The sequence below is a fragment of the Phycodurus eques genome, chromosome 2 (genome assembly GCF_024500275.1).
Source record: "Phycodurus eques isolate BA_2022a chromosome 2, UOR_Pequ_1.1, whole genome shotgun sequence".
NCBI classification, from domain to species: Eukaryota; Metazoa; Chordata; class Actinopteri; order Syngnathiformes; family Syngnathidae; genus Phycodurus; species Phycodurus eques.
The window spans coordinates 1,054,924-1,069,090 of NC_084526.1; positions in this window are offsets into that span (position 1 = coordinate 1,054,924).

Below are 14,167 nucleotides of genomic sequence, written 5' to 3' on the forward strand. Positions count from 1 at the left end.
ACGCTCGTGTTTCAGCCGCACGACCTCCGAGAGAATTGAAAGAGACCTAATCTGAAAGGTGGATTCAAAACGATCGAGTGTGTCGAATGTCAGTCTACTAGCTCAAACTTAAAGGTTCAAAAGTTCTGCCTAAATCACACAGGTCGTCATGTTACAATTTAGTCAATAAAGGACTACTACTGGAGCGAAACGGAATGCTTCGACGCTCGTGTTTCGGCCGCACGACCTCCGAGAGGCTTGGAAGAGACCTCATCTGAAAGGTGGATTCCCAACGATCGAGTGTGTCGAACGTCAGCCCATAATCTCAAACTTAAGGGTTCAAAAGTTCTGCCAAAATCATATCGGTCGTCATGTTACAATTTAGTCAATAAAGGCCTACGACTGGAGCGAAATGGAATGCTTCGACGCTTGTGTTTCGGCCGCACGACCTCCGAGAGGCTTGGAAGAGATCTCATCTGAAAGGTGGATTCACAACGGTCGAGTGTGTCGAATGTCAGCCCACAATCTCAAACTTAAGGGTTCAAAGGTTCTGCCGAAATCACATAGGTCGACATGTTACAATTTAGTCAATAAAGGCCTACCATTGGAGCGAAACGGAATGCATCGAAACTCGGGTTTCGGCTACACGAACTCCGAGAGGATTGGAAGAGACCTCATCTGAAAGGTGGATTCACAACGATCGAGTGTGTCGAATGTCAGTCTACTAGCTCAAAATTAAAGGTTCTAAAATTCAGCCGAAATCACATAGGTCGACATGTTACAATTTAGTCAATAAAGGCCTACCATTGGAGCGAAACGGAATGCTTTGACAGTCGCCGCTCGGCCGAACGAACTCTGAGAGGATTGGAAGAGACCTCATCTGAAAGGTGGATTCACAACGATCGAGTGTGTCGAACGTCAGCCCACAAGCTCAAACTTAAGGGTTCAAAAGTTCTGCCGAAATCACATAGGTCGTCATGTTACAATTTAGTCAATAAAGGACTAGTACTGGAGCGAAACGGAATGCTTCGACGCTCGTGTTTCGGTCGCACGACCTACGAGAGGCTTGGAAGAGACCTCATCTGAAAGGTGGATTCAAAACGATCGAGTGTGTCGAATGTTAGTCTACTAGCTCAAACTTAAAGGTTCTAAAGTTCTGCCGAAATCACATAGGTCGACATGTTACACTTTAGTCAATAAAGGCCTACCATTGGAGCGAAACGGAATGCTTCGAAGCTCGGGTTTCGGCTGCACGACCTCCGAGAGGCTTGGAAGAGACCTCATCTGAAAGGTGGATTCACAACGATAGAGTGTGTCGAATGTCAGCCCACAATCTCAAACTTAAGGGTTCAAAGGTTCTGCCGAAATCACATAGGTCGTCATGTTACAATTTAGTCAAAGGACTACTCCTGGAGCGAAACGGAATGCTTTGACGCTCGTGTTTCGGCCGCACGACCTCCGAGAGGCTTGGAAGAGACCTCATCTGAAAGGTGGATTCAAAACGATCGAGTGTGTCGAATGTCAGTCTACTAGCTCAAACTTAAAGGTTCAAAAGTTCTGCCTAAATCACATAGGTCGTCATGTTACAATTTAGTCAATAAAGGCCTACTACTGGAGCGAAACGGAATGCTTCGACGCTCGTGTTTCAGCCGCACGACCTCCGAGAGACTTGGAAGAGACCTCATCTGAAAGGTGGATTCACAACGATCGAGTGTGTCGAAGGTCAGCCCCCTAGCTCAAACTTAAGGGATCAAAAGTTCTGCCGAAATCACATAGGTCGTCATGTTTCAATTTAGTCAATAAAGGCCGACTACTGGAGCGAAACGGAATGCTTCGACGCTCGTGTTTCAGCCGCACGACCTCCGAGAGGCTTGGAAGAGACCTCATCTGAAAGGTGGATTCAAAACGATCGAATGTTTCGAAGGTCAGCCTACTAGCTCAAACGTAAGGGTTCAAAAGTTCTGCCGAAATCACATAGGTCGTCATGTTACAATTTAGTCAATAAAGGCCAACTACTGGAGCGAAACGGAATGCTTCAAAGCTCGTGTTTCGGCTGCACGAACTCCGAGAGGATTGGAAGAGACCTCATCTGAAAGGTGGATTCAAAACGATCGAGTGTCTCGAAGGTCAGCCTACTAGCTCAAACTTAAGGGTTCTAAAGTTCTGCCGAAATCACATAGGTCAACATGTTACAATTTAGTCAATAAAGGCCTACTACTGGAGCGAAACGGAATGCTTCGACGCTCGTGTTTCAGCCGCACGACCTCCGAGAGACTTGGAAGAGACCTCATCTGAAAGGTGGATTCAAAACGATCGAGTGTGTCGAATGTCAGTCTACTAGCTCAAACTTAAAGGTTCAAAAGTTCTGCCTAAATCACATAGGTCGTCATGTTACAATTTAGTCAATAAAGTTTTCCTACTGGAGCTAAACGGAATGGTTCGACGCTCGTGTTTCGGCCGCACGATCTCCGAGAAGCTTGGAAAAGACGTCATCTGAAAGGTGGATTCACAACGATCGAGTGTGTCGAACGTCATTCCACTAGCTCAAACTTAAGGGATCAAAAGTTCTGCCGAAATCACAAAAATCGTCATGTTTCAATTTAGTCAATAAAGGCCTTCTTCTGGAGCGAAAAGGAATGCTTCGATGCTCGTGTTTCAGCCGCACGACCTCCGAGAGGCTTGGAAGAGACCTCATCTGAAAGGTGGATTCAAACCGATCGAATGTTTCGAAGGTCAGACTACTAGCTCAAACTTAAGGGTTCTAAAGTTCTGCCGAAATCATATCGGTCGTCATGTTACAATTTAGTCAATAAAGGCCTACGACTGGAGCGAAACGGAATGCTTCGACGCTTGTGTTTCGGCCGCACGACCTCCGAGAGGCTTGGAAGAGACCTCATCTGAAAGGTGGATTCAAAACGATCGAGTGTGTCGAATGTCAGTCTACTAGCTCAAACTTAAAGGTTCAAAAGTTCTGCCTAAATCACATAGGTCGTCATGTTACAATTTAGTCAATAATGGACTACTACTGGAGCGAAACGGAATGCTTCAACGCTCGTGTTTCGGCCGCACGACCTCCGAGAGGCTTGGAAAAGACGTCATCTGAAAGGTGGATTCAAAACGATCGAATGTTTCGAAGGTCAGCCTACTAGCTCAAACGTAAGGGTTCAAAAGTTCTGCCGAAATCACATAGGTCGTCATGTTTCAATTTAGTCAATAAAGGCCAACTACTGGAGCGAAACGGAATGCTTCAAAGCTCGTGTTTCGGCTGCACGAACTCCGAGAGGATTGGAAGAGACCTCATCTGAAAGGTGGATTCAAAACGATCGAGTGTCTCGAAGGTCAGCCTACTAGCTCAAACTTAAGGGTTCTAAAGTTCTGCCGAAATCACAAAAATCGTCATGTTTCAATTTAGTCAATAAAGGCCTTCTACTGGAGCGAAAAGGAATGCTTCGATGCTCGTGTTTCAGCCGCACGACCTCCGAGAGGCTTGGAAGAGACCTCATCTGAAAGGTGCATTCAAACCGATCGAATGTTTCGAAGGTCAGACTACTAGCTCAAACTTAAGGGTTCTAAAGTTCTGCCGAAATCATATCGGTCGTCATGTTACAATTTAGTCAATAAAGGCCTACGACTGGAGCGAAACGGAATGCTTCGACGCTCGTGTTTCAGCCGCACGACCTCCGAGAGGCTTGGAAGAGACCTCATCTGAAAGGTGGATTCAAAACGATCGAATGTTTCGAAGGTCAGCCTACTAGCTCAAACTTAAGGGTTCTAAAGTTCTGCCGAAATCACATAGGTCAACATGTTACAATTTAGTCAATAAAGGCCTACTACTGGAGCGAAACGGAATGCTTCGACGCTCGTGTTTCAGCCGCACGACCTCCGAGAGTCTTGGAAGAGACCTCATCTGAAAGGTGGATTCAAAACGATCGAGTGTGTCGAACTGTCAGTCCTACTAGCTCAAACTTAAAGGGTTCAAAAGTTCTGCATAAATCACATAGGTCGTCATGTTACAATTTAGTCAATAAAGGTCCTACTATTGGAGCGAAACGGAATGCTTCGACGCTCGTGTTTCGGCCGCACGAACTCCGAGAGGCTTGGAAAGAGACCTCATCTGAAAGGTGGATTCACAACGATCGAGTGTGTCGAACGTCAGCCCACTAGCTCAAACTTAAGGGTTCAAAAGTTCTGCCGAAATCACATAAGGTCGTCATGTTTACAATTTAGTCAATAAAGGCCTACTACTGGAGCGAAAACGGAATGCTTCGACTGCTCGTGTTTCAGCCGCACGACCTCCGAGAGGCTTGGAAGAGACCTCATCTGAAAGGTGGATTCAAACCGATCGAATGTTTCGAAGGTCAGACTACTAGCTCAAACTTAAGGGTTCTAAAGTTCTGCCGAAATCACATAGGTCGTCATGTTACAATTTAGTCAATAAAGGCCAACTACTGGAGCGAAACGGAATGCTTCAAAGCTCGTGTTTCGGCTGCAGGAACTCCGAGAGGATTGGAAGAGACCTCATCTGAAAGGTGGATTCAAAACGATCGAGTGTCTCGAAGGTCAGCCTACTAGCTCAAACTTAAGGGTTCTAAAGTTCTGCCGAAATCACATAGGTCAACATGTTACAATTTAGTCAATAAAGGCCTACTACTGGAGCGAAACGGAATGCTTCGACGCTCGTGTTTCAGCCGCACGACCTCCGAGAGACTTGGAAGAGACCTCATCTGAAAGGTGGATTCAAAACGATCGAGTGTGTCGAATGTCAGTCTACTAGCTCAAACTTAAAGGTTCAAAAGTTCTGCCTAAATCACATAGGTCGTCATGTTACAATTTAGTCAATAAAGTTTTCCTACTGGAGCTAAACGGAATGGTTCGACGCTCGTGTTTCGGCCGCACGATCTCCGAGAAGCTTGGAAAAGACGTCATCTGAAAGGTGGATTCACAACGATCGAGTGTGTCGAACGTCAGCCCACTAGCTCAAACTTAAGGGTTCAAAAGTTCTGCCGAAATCACAATAGGTCGTCATGTTTACAATTTAGTCAATAAAGGCCTACTACTGGAGCGAAACGGAATGCTTCGACTGCTCGTGTTTCAGCCGCACGACCTCCGAGAGGCTTGGAAGAGACCTCATCTGAAAGGTGGATTCAAAACGATCGAGTGTGTCGAAGGTCAGTACTACTAGCTCAAACTTAAGGGTTCTAAAAGTTCTGCCGAAATCACATAGGTCGTCATGTTACAATTTAGTCAATAAAGGCCTACGACTGGAGCGAAACGGAATGCTTCGACGCTTGTGTTTCGGCCGCACGACCTCCGAGAGGCTTGGAAGAGACCTCATCTGAAAGGTGGATTCACAACGATCGAGTGTGTCGAATGTCAGCCTACTAAGCTCAAACTTAAGGGTTCAAAAGTTCTGCCGAAATCACATAGGTCGTCATGTTACAATTTAGTCAATAAAGGACTAGTACTGGAGCGAAACGGAATGCTTCGACGCTCGTGTTTCGGTCGCACGACCTACGAGAGGCTTGGAAGAGACCTCATCTGAAAGGTGGATTCAAAACGATCGAGTGTGTCGAATGTTAGTCTACTAGCTCAAACTTAAAGGTTCTAAAGTTCTGCCGAAATCACATAGGTCGATCATGTTACACTTTAGTCAATAAAGGCCTACCATTGGAGCGAAACGGAATGCTTCGAAGCTCGGGTTTCGGCTGCACGACCTCCGAGAGGCTTGGAAGAGACCTCATCTGAAAGGTGGATTCACAACGATAGAGTGTGTCGAATGTCAGCCCACAATCTCAAACTTAAGGGTTCAAAGGTTCTGCCGAAATCACATAGGTCGTCATGTTACAATTTAGTCAAAGGACTACTCCTGGAGCGAAACGGAATGCTTTGACGCTCGTGTTTCGGCCGCACGACCTCCGAGAGGCTTGGAAGAGACCTCATCTGAAAGGTGGATTCAAACGATCGAGTGTGTCGAATGTCAGTCCTACTAGCTCAAACTTAAAGGTTCAAAAGTTCTGCCTAAATCACATAGGTCGTCATGTTACAATTTAGTCAATAAAGGCCTACTACTGGAGCGAAACGGAATGCTTCGACGCTCGTGTTTCAGCCGCACGACCTCCGAGAGGACTTGGAAGAGACCTCATCTGAAAGGTGGATTCACAACGATCGAGTGTGTCGAACGGTCAGCCCCCTAGCTCAAACTTAAGGGATTCAAAAGTTCTGCCGAAATCACATAGGTCGTCATGTTTCAATTTAGTCAATAAAGGCCTACTACTGGAGCGAAACGGAATGCTTCGACGCTCGTGTTTCAGCCGCACGACCTCCGAGAGGCTTGGAAGAGACCTCATCTGAAAGGTGGATTCAAAACGATCGAGTGTTTCGAAGGTCAGCCTACTAGCTCAAACTTAAGGGTTCAAAAGTTCTGCCGAAATCACATAGGTCGTCATGTTACAATTCAGTCAATAAAGGCCAACTACTGGAGCGAAACGGAATGCTTCGACGCTCGTGTTTCGGCCGCACGACCTCCGAGAAGCTTGGAAAAGACGTCATCTGAAAGGTGGATTCAAAACGATCGAGTGTCTCGAAGGTCAGCCTACTAGCTCAAACTTAAGGGTTCAAAAGTTATGCCGAAATCACATAGGTCGTCATGTTACAATTTAGTCAATAAAGGCCTACTCCTGGAGCGAAACGGAATGCTTCGACGCTCGTGTTTCAGCCGCACGACCTCCGAGAGGATTGGAAGAGACCTCATTTGAAAGGTGGATTCAAAACGATCGAGTGCGTCGAAGTCAGCCCACGAGCTCAAACTTAAGGGTTAAAAAGTTCTGCCGAAATCACATAGGTCATCATGTTACAATTTAGTCGAAGGACTAGTACTGGAGCGAAACGGAATGCTTCGACGCTCGTGTTTCGGCCGCACGACCTACGAGAGGCATGGAAGAGACCTCATCTGAAAGGTGGATTCCAAACGATCGAGTGTGTCGAAGGTCAGTCCTACTAGCTCAAACTTAAGGGTTCAAAAGTTCTGCCTAAATCACATAGGTCGTCATGTTACAATTTAGTCAATAAAGGCCTACTACTGGAGCTAAACGGAACTGCTTCAGACGCTCGTGTTTCGGCCGCACGAATCTCTGAGAAGCTTGGAAAAGACCGTCATCTGAAAGGTGGATTCAAAACGATCGAGTGTTTCGAAGGTCAGCCTACTAGCTCAAACTTAAGCGTTCTAAAGTTCTGCCGAAATCACATAGGTCGACATGTTACAATTTAGTCAATAAAGGCCTACTACTGGAGCGAAACGGAATGCTTCGAAGCTCGTGTTTCAGGCTGCACGACCTCCGAGAGAATTGGAAGAGACCTCATCTGAAAGGTGGAGTCAAAACGATCGAGTGTGTCGAATGTCAGTCTACTAGCTCAAACTTAAAGGTTCAAAAGTTCTGCCTAAATCACATAGGTCGTCATGTTACAATTTAGTCAATAAAGTTTTCCTACTGGAGCTAAACGGAATGGTTCGACGCTCGTGTTTCGGCCGCACGATCTCCGAGAAGCTTGGAAAAGACGTCATCTGAAAGGTGGATTCACAACGATCGAGTGTGTCGAACGTCAGCCCACTAGCTCAAACTTAAGGGATCAAAAGTTCTGCCGAAATCACAAAAATCGTCATGTTTCAATTTAGTCAATAAAGGCCTTCTACTGGAGCGAAAAGGAATGCTTCGATGCTCGTGTTTCAGCCGCACGACCTCCGAGAGGCTTGGAAGAGACCTCATCTGAAAGGTGGATTCAAACCGATCGAATGTTTCGAAGGTCAGACTACTAGCTCAAACTTAAGGGTTCTAAAGTTCTGCCGAAATCATATCGGTCGTCATGTTACAATTTAGTCAATAAAGGCCTACGACTGGAGCGAAACGGAATGCTTCGACGCTTGTGTTTCGGCCGCACGACCTCCGAGAGGCTTGGAAGAGACCTCATCTGAAAGGTGGATTCAAAACGATCGAGTGTGTCGAATGTCAGTCTACTAGCTCAAACTTAAAGGTTCAAAAGTTCTGCCTAAATCACATCGGTCGTCATGTTACAATTTAGTCAATAATGGACTACTACTGGAGCGAAACCGAGTGCTTTGACGCTCGCCGTTCGGCCCCACAGCTGTCCAGAGACTCGGGGGAGGCCTCCCCTGGAAGCTGGATTCCCACCGATCGTTTGTTTAAAATCTTAGCCCACTAGCTCAAAAGTAAGCGCTAAAAAGTCCTGCCAAAGTCACATAGGTTGTCATGGTACAATTTAGTCAATAAAGGCCTACTACTGGAGTGAAACCGAGTGCTTTGACGCTCGCCGTTCGGCCCCACGACCTCTGAGAGGCTTGGAAGAGGACTCCACTTAAAGCTGGATTCCCACCGATCGTTTGTGTCAAATCTTAGCCCACTAGCTCAAAAGTAGGCGCTAAAAAGTCCTGCCAAAGTCACATAGGTCGTCATGGTACAATTTAGTCAATAAAGGCCTACTACTGGAGTGAAACCGAGTGCTTCGACGCTCGCCGTTCGGCCCCACGACCTCCGAGAGGCTTGGAAGAGGCCTCCCTTGAAAGCTGGATTCCCACCGATCGTTTGTTTTAAATCTTAGCCCACTAGCTCCAATGTAAGCGCTAAAAAGTCCTGCCAAAGTCACATAGGTCGTCATGTTACAATTTAGTCAATAAAGGCCGAAAGTTGAAAAACAAACTTTTATGTCACTTCTGAATTCAAAAGTAGCTATCTATCAATTTTTTGTGTATTTGTAATAACATGAGGCAATCATACATTTATGTAGGTTCAGAGTCACAATGTATCATGTAAATACATGCAAATGAATACACTGCATGTGGGATTTATGTCTTTTAATTGCACATTGTGCAAAAAAACAATTGCAAAATATTAGTTCATACTTGATTGGAGTCAAAGAAATCATTTCTTAGTTCAGATGCAAGACAACTAATTGTGTTCTTGAACGCATCATATTTATACCCTTAAAAGAAAATGTGAGTGCAGCATTTCTGCACACAACTCTGCCTTGAAACACTGACTCTCAAAGTGTGGTATCAGTACCACTTGTGGTATGCTGGCTCCCTCTAGTGGTACCCAAACAGATCACTGAATTCATTGTTCACATTGTGCATAAATGTTACATGGGCTTCAACTTTTCTTTTTCTTCATCCAGTACAGTACATAAGTACAGTTCGGTTGTATTTCCCTTTTAGGTACAATATTTTTGCCTTTAACCATTCAGAAATATTTGCTTTTAAACATTAATTTAGGTGAAGCTTTTATTTAACTTGTCCGTGCAATACATTTCAATGAAATTACTTAAGTCATTTTTTCCCTCTATTTTAAAGCACAGTGTTAATGTTCAAACTCTGCATGTTACTGTGGCTAATGGAAAAAAAAAATCTAATGTTTGGATGCCTCCGTGTTTTAATGTTGGTGATTATGGTGGAGCTTGGAGAGTTAAGTGTTTGTTTGTTTTTTTGAGGTACAACTTTGTGAAAAAATTTGAGAATCACTGCCTTAAAAAGTTAAACCGCAACAAGATTGAAGTTGTAAACAACTGGAATATGTCTTTTCTCCTGCTCCAGGCTCAGCTTGAACACAAATGAGGTACTTGAACGCATCATACAATTGCAATGTTACTTTCAACTGTAGCTTCATTATTAAAACTCGGGATTGCTGCACACAACTATGCTCTAGTAATGTATAAAGCGCAGCAGGATTCCTGCAGTAAACGACACAAAAGATGCCATTTCTTAAAGTATAAAATAATATACATGGAATTTCTGCCTTAAAATATGAAAATACAGCATGGTTTCTGTCGGAAATAGTTCCATACGCAGCTTTTAAGACGCTGAGAAACTTGATAAATGGGGAAAAACTAGTATGGCGGTCCATGTCAATCAATTCCATATTTTACAAATCATCACACGAGAAAGTGCTTTCTCGCCAAATTCAGGTGCACGTTGAATCTAATTGAAACAACTATAAACTCATGATTTCTGGCTTAAAATGTTGAATACGTTCAAATGACAACACAAACGAACAAACAAGCACAAAAAAAAACACAAAAACCTGGCGTCACCGCACATTATCTGCGCAATGGACAAAATGAGGTGACGCCAACTAATTAGGTACCTGAACGCCACACGAAACCCTCGGCGCCGTCAAACACTTCAAAATCGCACTTTCGACTCCTCCGTCTGCGGGCCTCCACCGTCCACCGGCGCCTCCTCCACCACCAAGCCGCACTGTGCAGCTCGCCGCGATCTCAGCGCGCGGCGGACACGTACGTGTCCGCCGCGCGGTCGAGGCTGAGCGGCACTCTGCAAGTTGCTCGCGCGAGGAAGAGGAGGAGGAGGAAGACGAGAGTGAGGAAGGAGGGGGCAGATGTGGAGGAGTGTGCAAGGAGGAGGAGGGGAGTTGTTTCCTGCAAGGACCCCCAAAACCGGAGATGATTTCCTCTTGACTTTTGCACTCCAACGAAGTTCACGTGCACCTTTTTTTTTTTTTTTTTTAAGGGGGAGGGGCTAAAACGTCATCATTTACTCAACTGCAGATGGGAGAGGGAGGAAGAGTATTGCCTTGTGTGGCAAGTTCGAGTGGAGTTTGAAGCAAAATAAGACTGATGATGATAGACTGCACTATTAATTCATCTGAGAAACTCTTCCATAGGTGCTGCTGCTTTGGTTTGCGACAGAGTTCTCCTGGAGGCTGAATCACCGTCATGTGCGTCGACTCGAGGGAGGCATTCATTTGTCCAACTGGTGGACTTAATTCATCCGAGAGGCTCTTGACGCGGTCGACGGGAGGTGCTCCTGTTTCGGTGAACAACAGAGTTCAACTGAACTCAGAAGTCGACTCTTCAATGTCCGTTTTTTTTTTTTTGAACAACAGCGCCTTTCAAAAAAAAAACGATCATGTCAGCTTTAAGGAAACGTGACCTAACATCTGCTCCTCCGTCGAGGACGTGAGATCATATCAACCCATTAAAACGACAAACTCGATCCAGTCAATTGTATTGAAATTGTGACCGTCCAGAGACGTTCTTTCAATAAATTCACACTTGAAGGCTGAGCAGGCACCCCAGAGACCCAACGATGTGTATCCAAACAATCAAAAGAACATTTTCCATCGTTTTTCCGCTTTGCTAAAATGGCTCAAACTTTCAAACTGTTTTTATCTGGCCGATCTGATCATCTTACAATTTCTTGAGATCACAGAGCATTTCGGATCCGAGATTGGTCTCCGTACGTCCTTGTCTGTTTTGACTCATTCGACAGCTACGGCGTCTCTCCTCGCTCGCGGCGCTCAAGGTTAGGATGCCGGAATAGATCATCGGTTGCCTGGCGATTCTGCTTCAGGAAAACAAAATAACGACGTCTTCATTAACGCTGCATCATCAAAGGGCAAGCAATTTACAACGCTCAGTCATTTGGAAGAAGAACAGACCCAAAAAAAAACAAAAAAAAATATTCAATTCAACAGGTTTGGGTCAGTCACTGATGGTGTCGTGGGACATATGTACACTATATACACGTGCGCACAAAAATGATTTGCAAAAGTTCTTCTCAAAACAGTACATCTTTCACAACTGGCCACAACTTCGGGAGCAATTATCATGTATAAAATACTTGTTGGATTGAAAATGTCAGAGAGGTATTCATTTTTTTTTTTTCTTTTTTTAAATCACTACGCACGCTACTTTTTTTTTTTTTTTTTTACTTTTACACGCTGACATCTAATTATGTTCACGTTGCAACCGACATCGGCAGCGTGCAAGCGCGCACCTTCTCAGGTCAAAGGCTATTTCGGTGGGTGAGGCTCTCAAAAAGGAAAGGAGAATAAAGTGGTGGACAATATAAGAATAAGGGGGGAGGGGGGGGGGGGGTGAACCGTGCATCTCCCCCCCCCGATCCCGGAAGGGGAATTATTCCTCACCTCACCAAATTGACCACATTTGGAGGGTGACTTTCAGCGCGTGCACATCAGTGGGGCCGGGTTGTTGCATCCTACGACGGGGGAGGCTCGGTTCCCCTCACCTAAAGAAATTAATTCAGTGAAAACTAAACTAAACTGAAACCAAATTTGGACAAACACAAATTCAGCCATAATTTTGGACATTTAAGGACCGGATGGTCACAACTGAAGCAGGAGGAAGGATGGAACCAATTGGAAAGGATGGAGGATGGACCCAAAATTAACAATGCCAAAAAAACCAAAATTAAAGGTTAATCAACCAAAACATGAAAACAAATACGAAGTAGGGTAAAAAGAAAAAAATACTCACACCTTAATTGGACAATGGTAACAAACAAAGTCAAATGAGGACACAGGGTGAACAAAAAACGATTTTCTTATCAACAAAAAGGAACTTCTTCTTCTTTTCCTTTGGGCTTGTCCCGTTAGGGGTCGCCACAGCGCGTCATCCTTTTCCATGAAAGCCTATCTCCTGCATCCTCCTCTCCAACACCAACTGCCCTCATGTCTTCGCTCACGCCGTCCGTCGACCTTCTCCTTGGTCTTCCTCGAGCTCTCTTGCCTGGCAGCTCCATCCTCATCATCCTTCTAGCAATATACTCACTATTTCTCCTCTGGACGTGTCCAAACCGTCCAAGTCTGCGCTCTCTAACTTTGTCTCCAAAACATCGAACCTCGGCTGTCCCCGTCTGATGAGCTCATTTCTAATTTTATCCAACCTGGTCACTCCAAGAGTGAACCTCAACATCTTCATTTCCGCCACCTCCAACTCTGCTTCCTGTTGTCTCCTCAGTGCCACTGTCTCTAATCCGTCCATCACGGCCGCCCGCACCACTGTTTTGTAAGCTTTGCCCTTCATCCGAGCAGAGAGTCTTCTGTCACCTAACACGCCCGACACCTTCCTCCACCCGTTCCGACCTGCTTGGACCCGTTTCTTCACTTCCCGACCACACTCACCATTGCTCTGGACGGTTGACCCCAAGTATTTAAAGTCCTCCACCCTTGCTGTCTCTTCTCCCTGTAGCCTCATTCTTCCCCCACCAGCCCTCTCATTCATGCACATATATTCTGTTTTACTTCGGCTAATCTTCATTCCTCTTCTTTCCAGTGCATGCCTCCATCTCTCAAACTGTTCCTCCAGCTGCTCCCTGCTTTCACTGCAGATCACAATGTCATCAGCAAACATCACGGTCCACGGGGATTCCAGTCGAACCTCATCTGTCAGCCTATCCATCACCACTGCAAACAGGAGGGGGCTCAGGGCGGATCCCTGATGCAGTCCCACCTCCACCCTAAATTCGTCTGTCACACCTCACCGCTGTTCTGCTGCCCTCGTACTCGTCTTGTATTATTCTAACATACTTCTCTGCCACTCCAGACGTCCGCAGTGCAGTACCACAGTTCCTCTCTGGGTACACTGTCATAGGCTTTCTCTAGATCTACAAAGACACATTGTAGCTCCTTCTTACCTTCTCTGTATTTTTCCATCAACATCCTCAAGGCAAATAATGCATCTGTGGTACTCTTTCTAGGCATGAAACCATACTGTTGCTCGCAAATACTCACTTCTGTCCTGAGTCTAGCCTCCACTACTCTTTCCCATAACTTCATTGTGTGGCTCATCCACTTTATTCCTCGATAGTTGCCACAGCTCTGCACATCACCTTTGTTCTTAAAAATGGGCACCAGTACACTTTTCCTCCATTCCTCAGGCATCTTCTCACGCACTAGAATTCTATTGAACAAGCTGGTCAAAAACTTCACAGCCACCTCTCTTAGATGCTTCCATACCTCCACAGGAATGTCAGCAGGACCAACTGCATTTCCATTTTTCATCCTCTTTAATGCTTTTCTAACTTCCCCCTTACTAATCATTGCCACTTCCTGGTCCACCACACTTGCCTCTTCTACTCTCCCTTCTCTATCATTTTCCACATTCATCAACTCCTCGAAGTATTCTTTCCATCTAGCAAGCACACTGCTGGTACCAGTCAAGATATTTCCATCTCTATCCTTAATCACCCTAACCTGCTGCACATCCTTCCCATCTCTATCCCTCTGTCTGGCCAGCCTGTATAGATCCTTTTCTCCTTCTTTAGTGTCCAACCTGCCATACATGTCATCATATGCCTCTTGTTTGGCCTTTGCCACCTCGACCTTTGCCCTGTGTCGCTTCTCAATGTATTCCTTTCTCC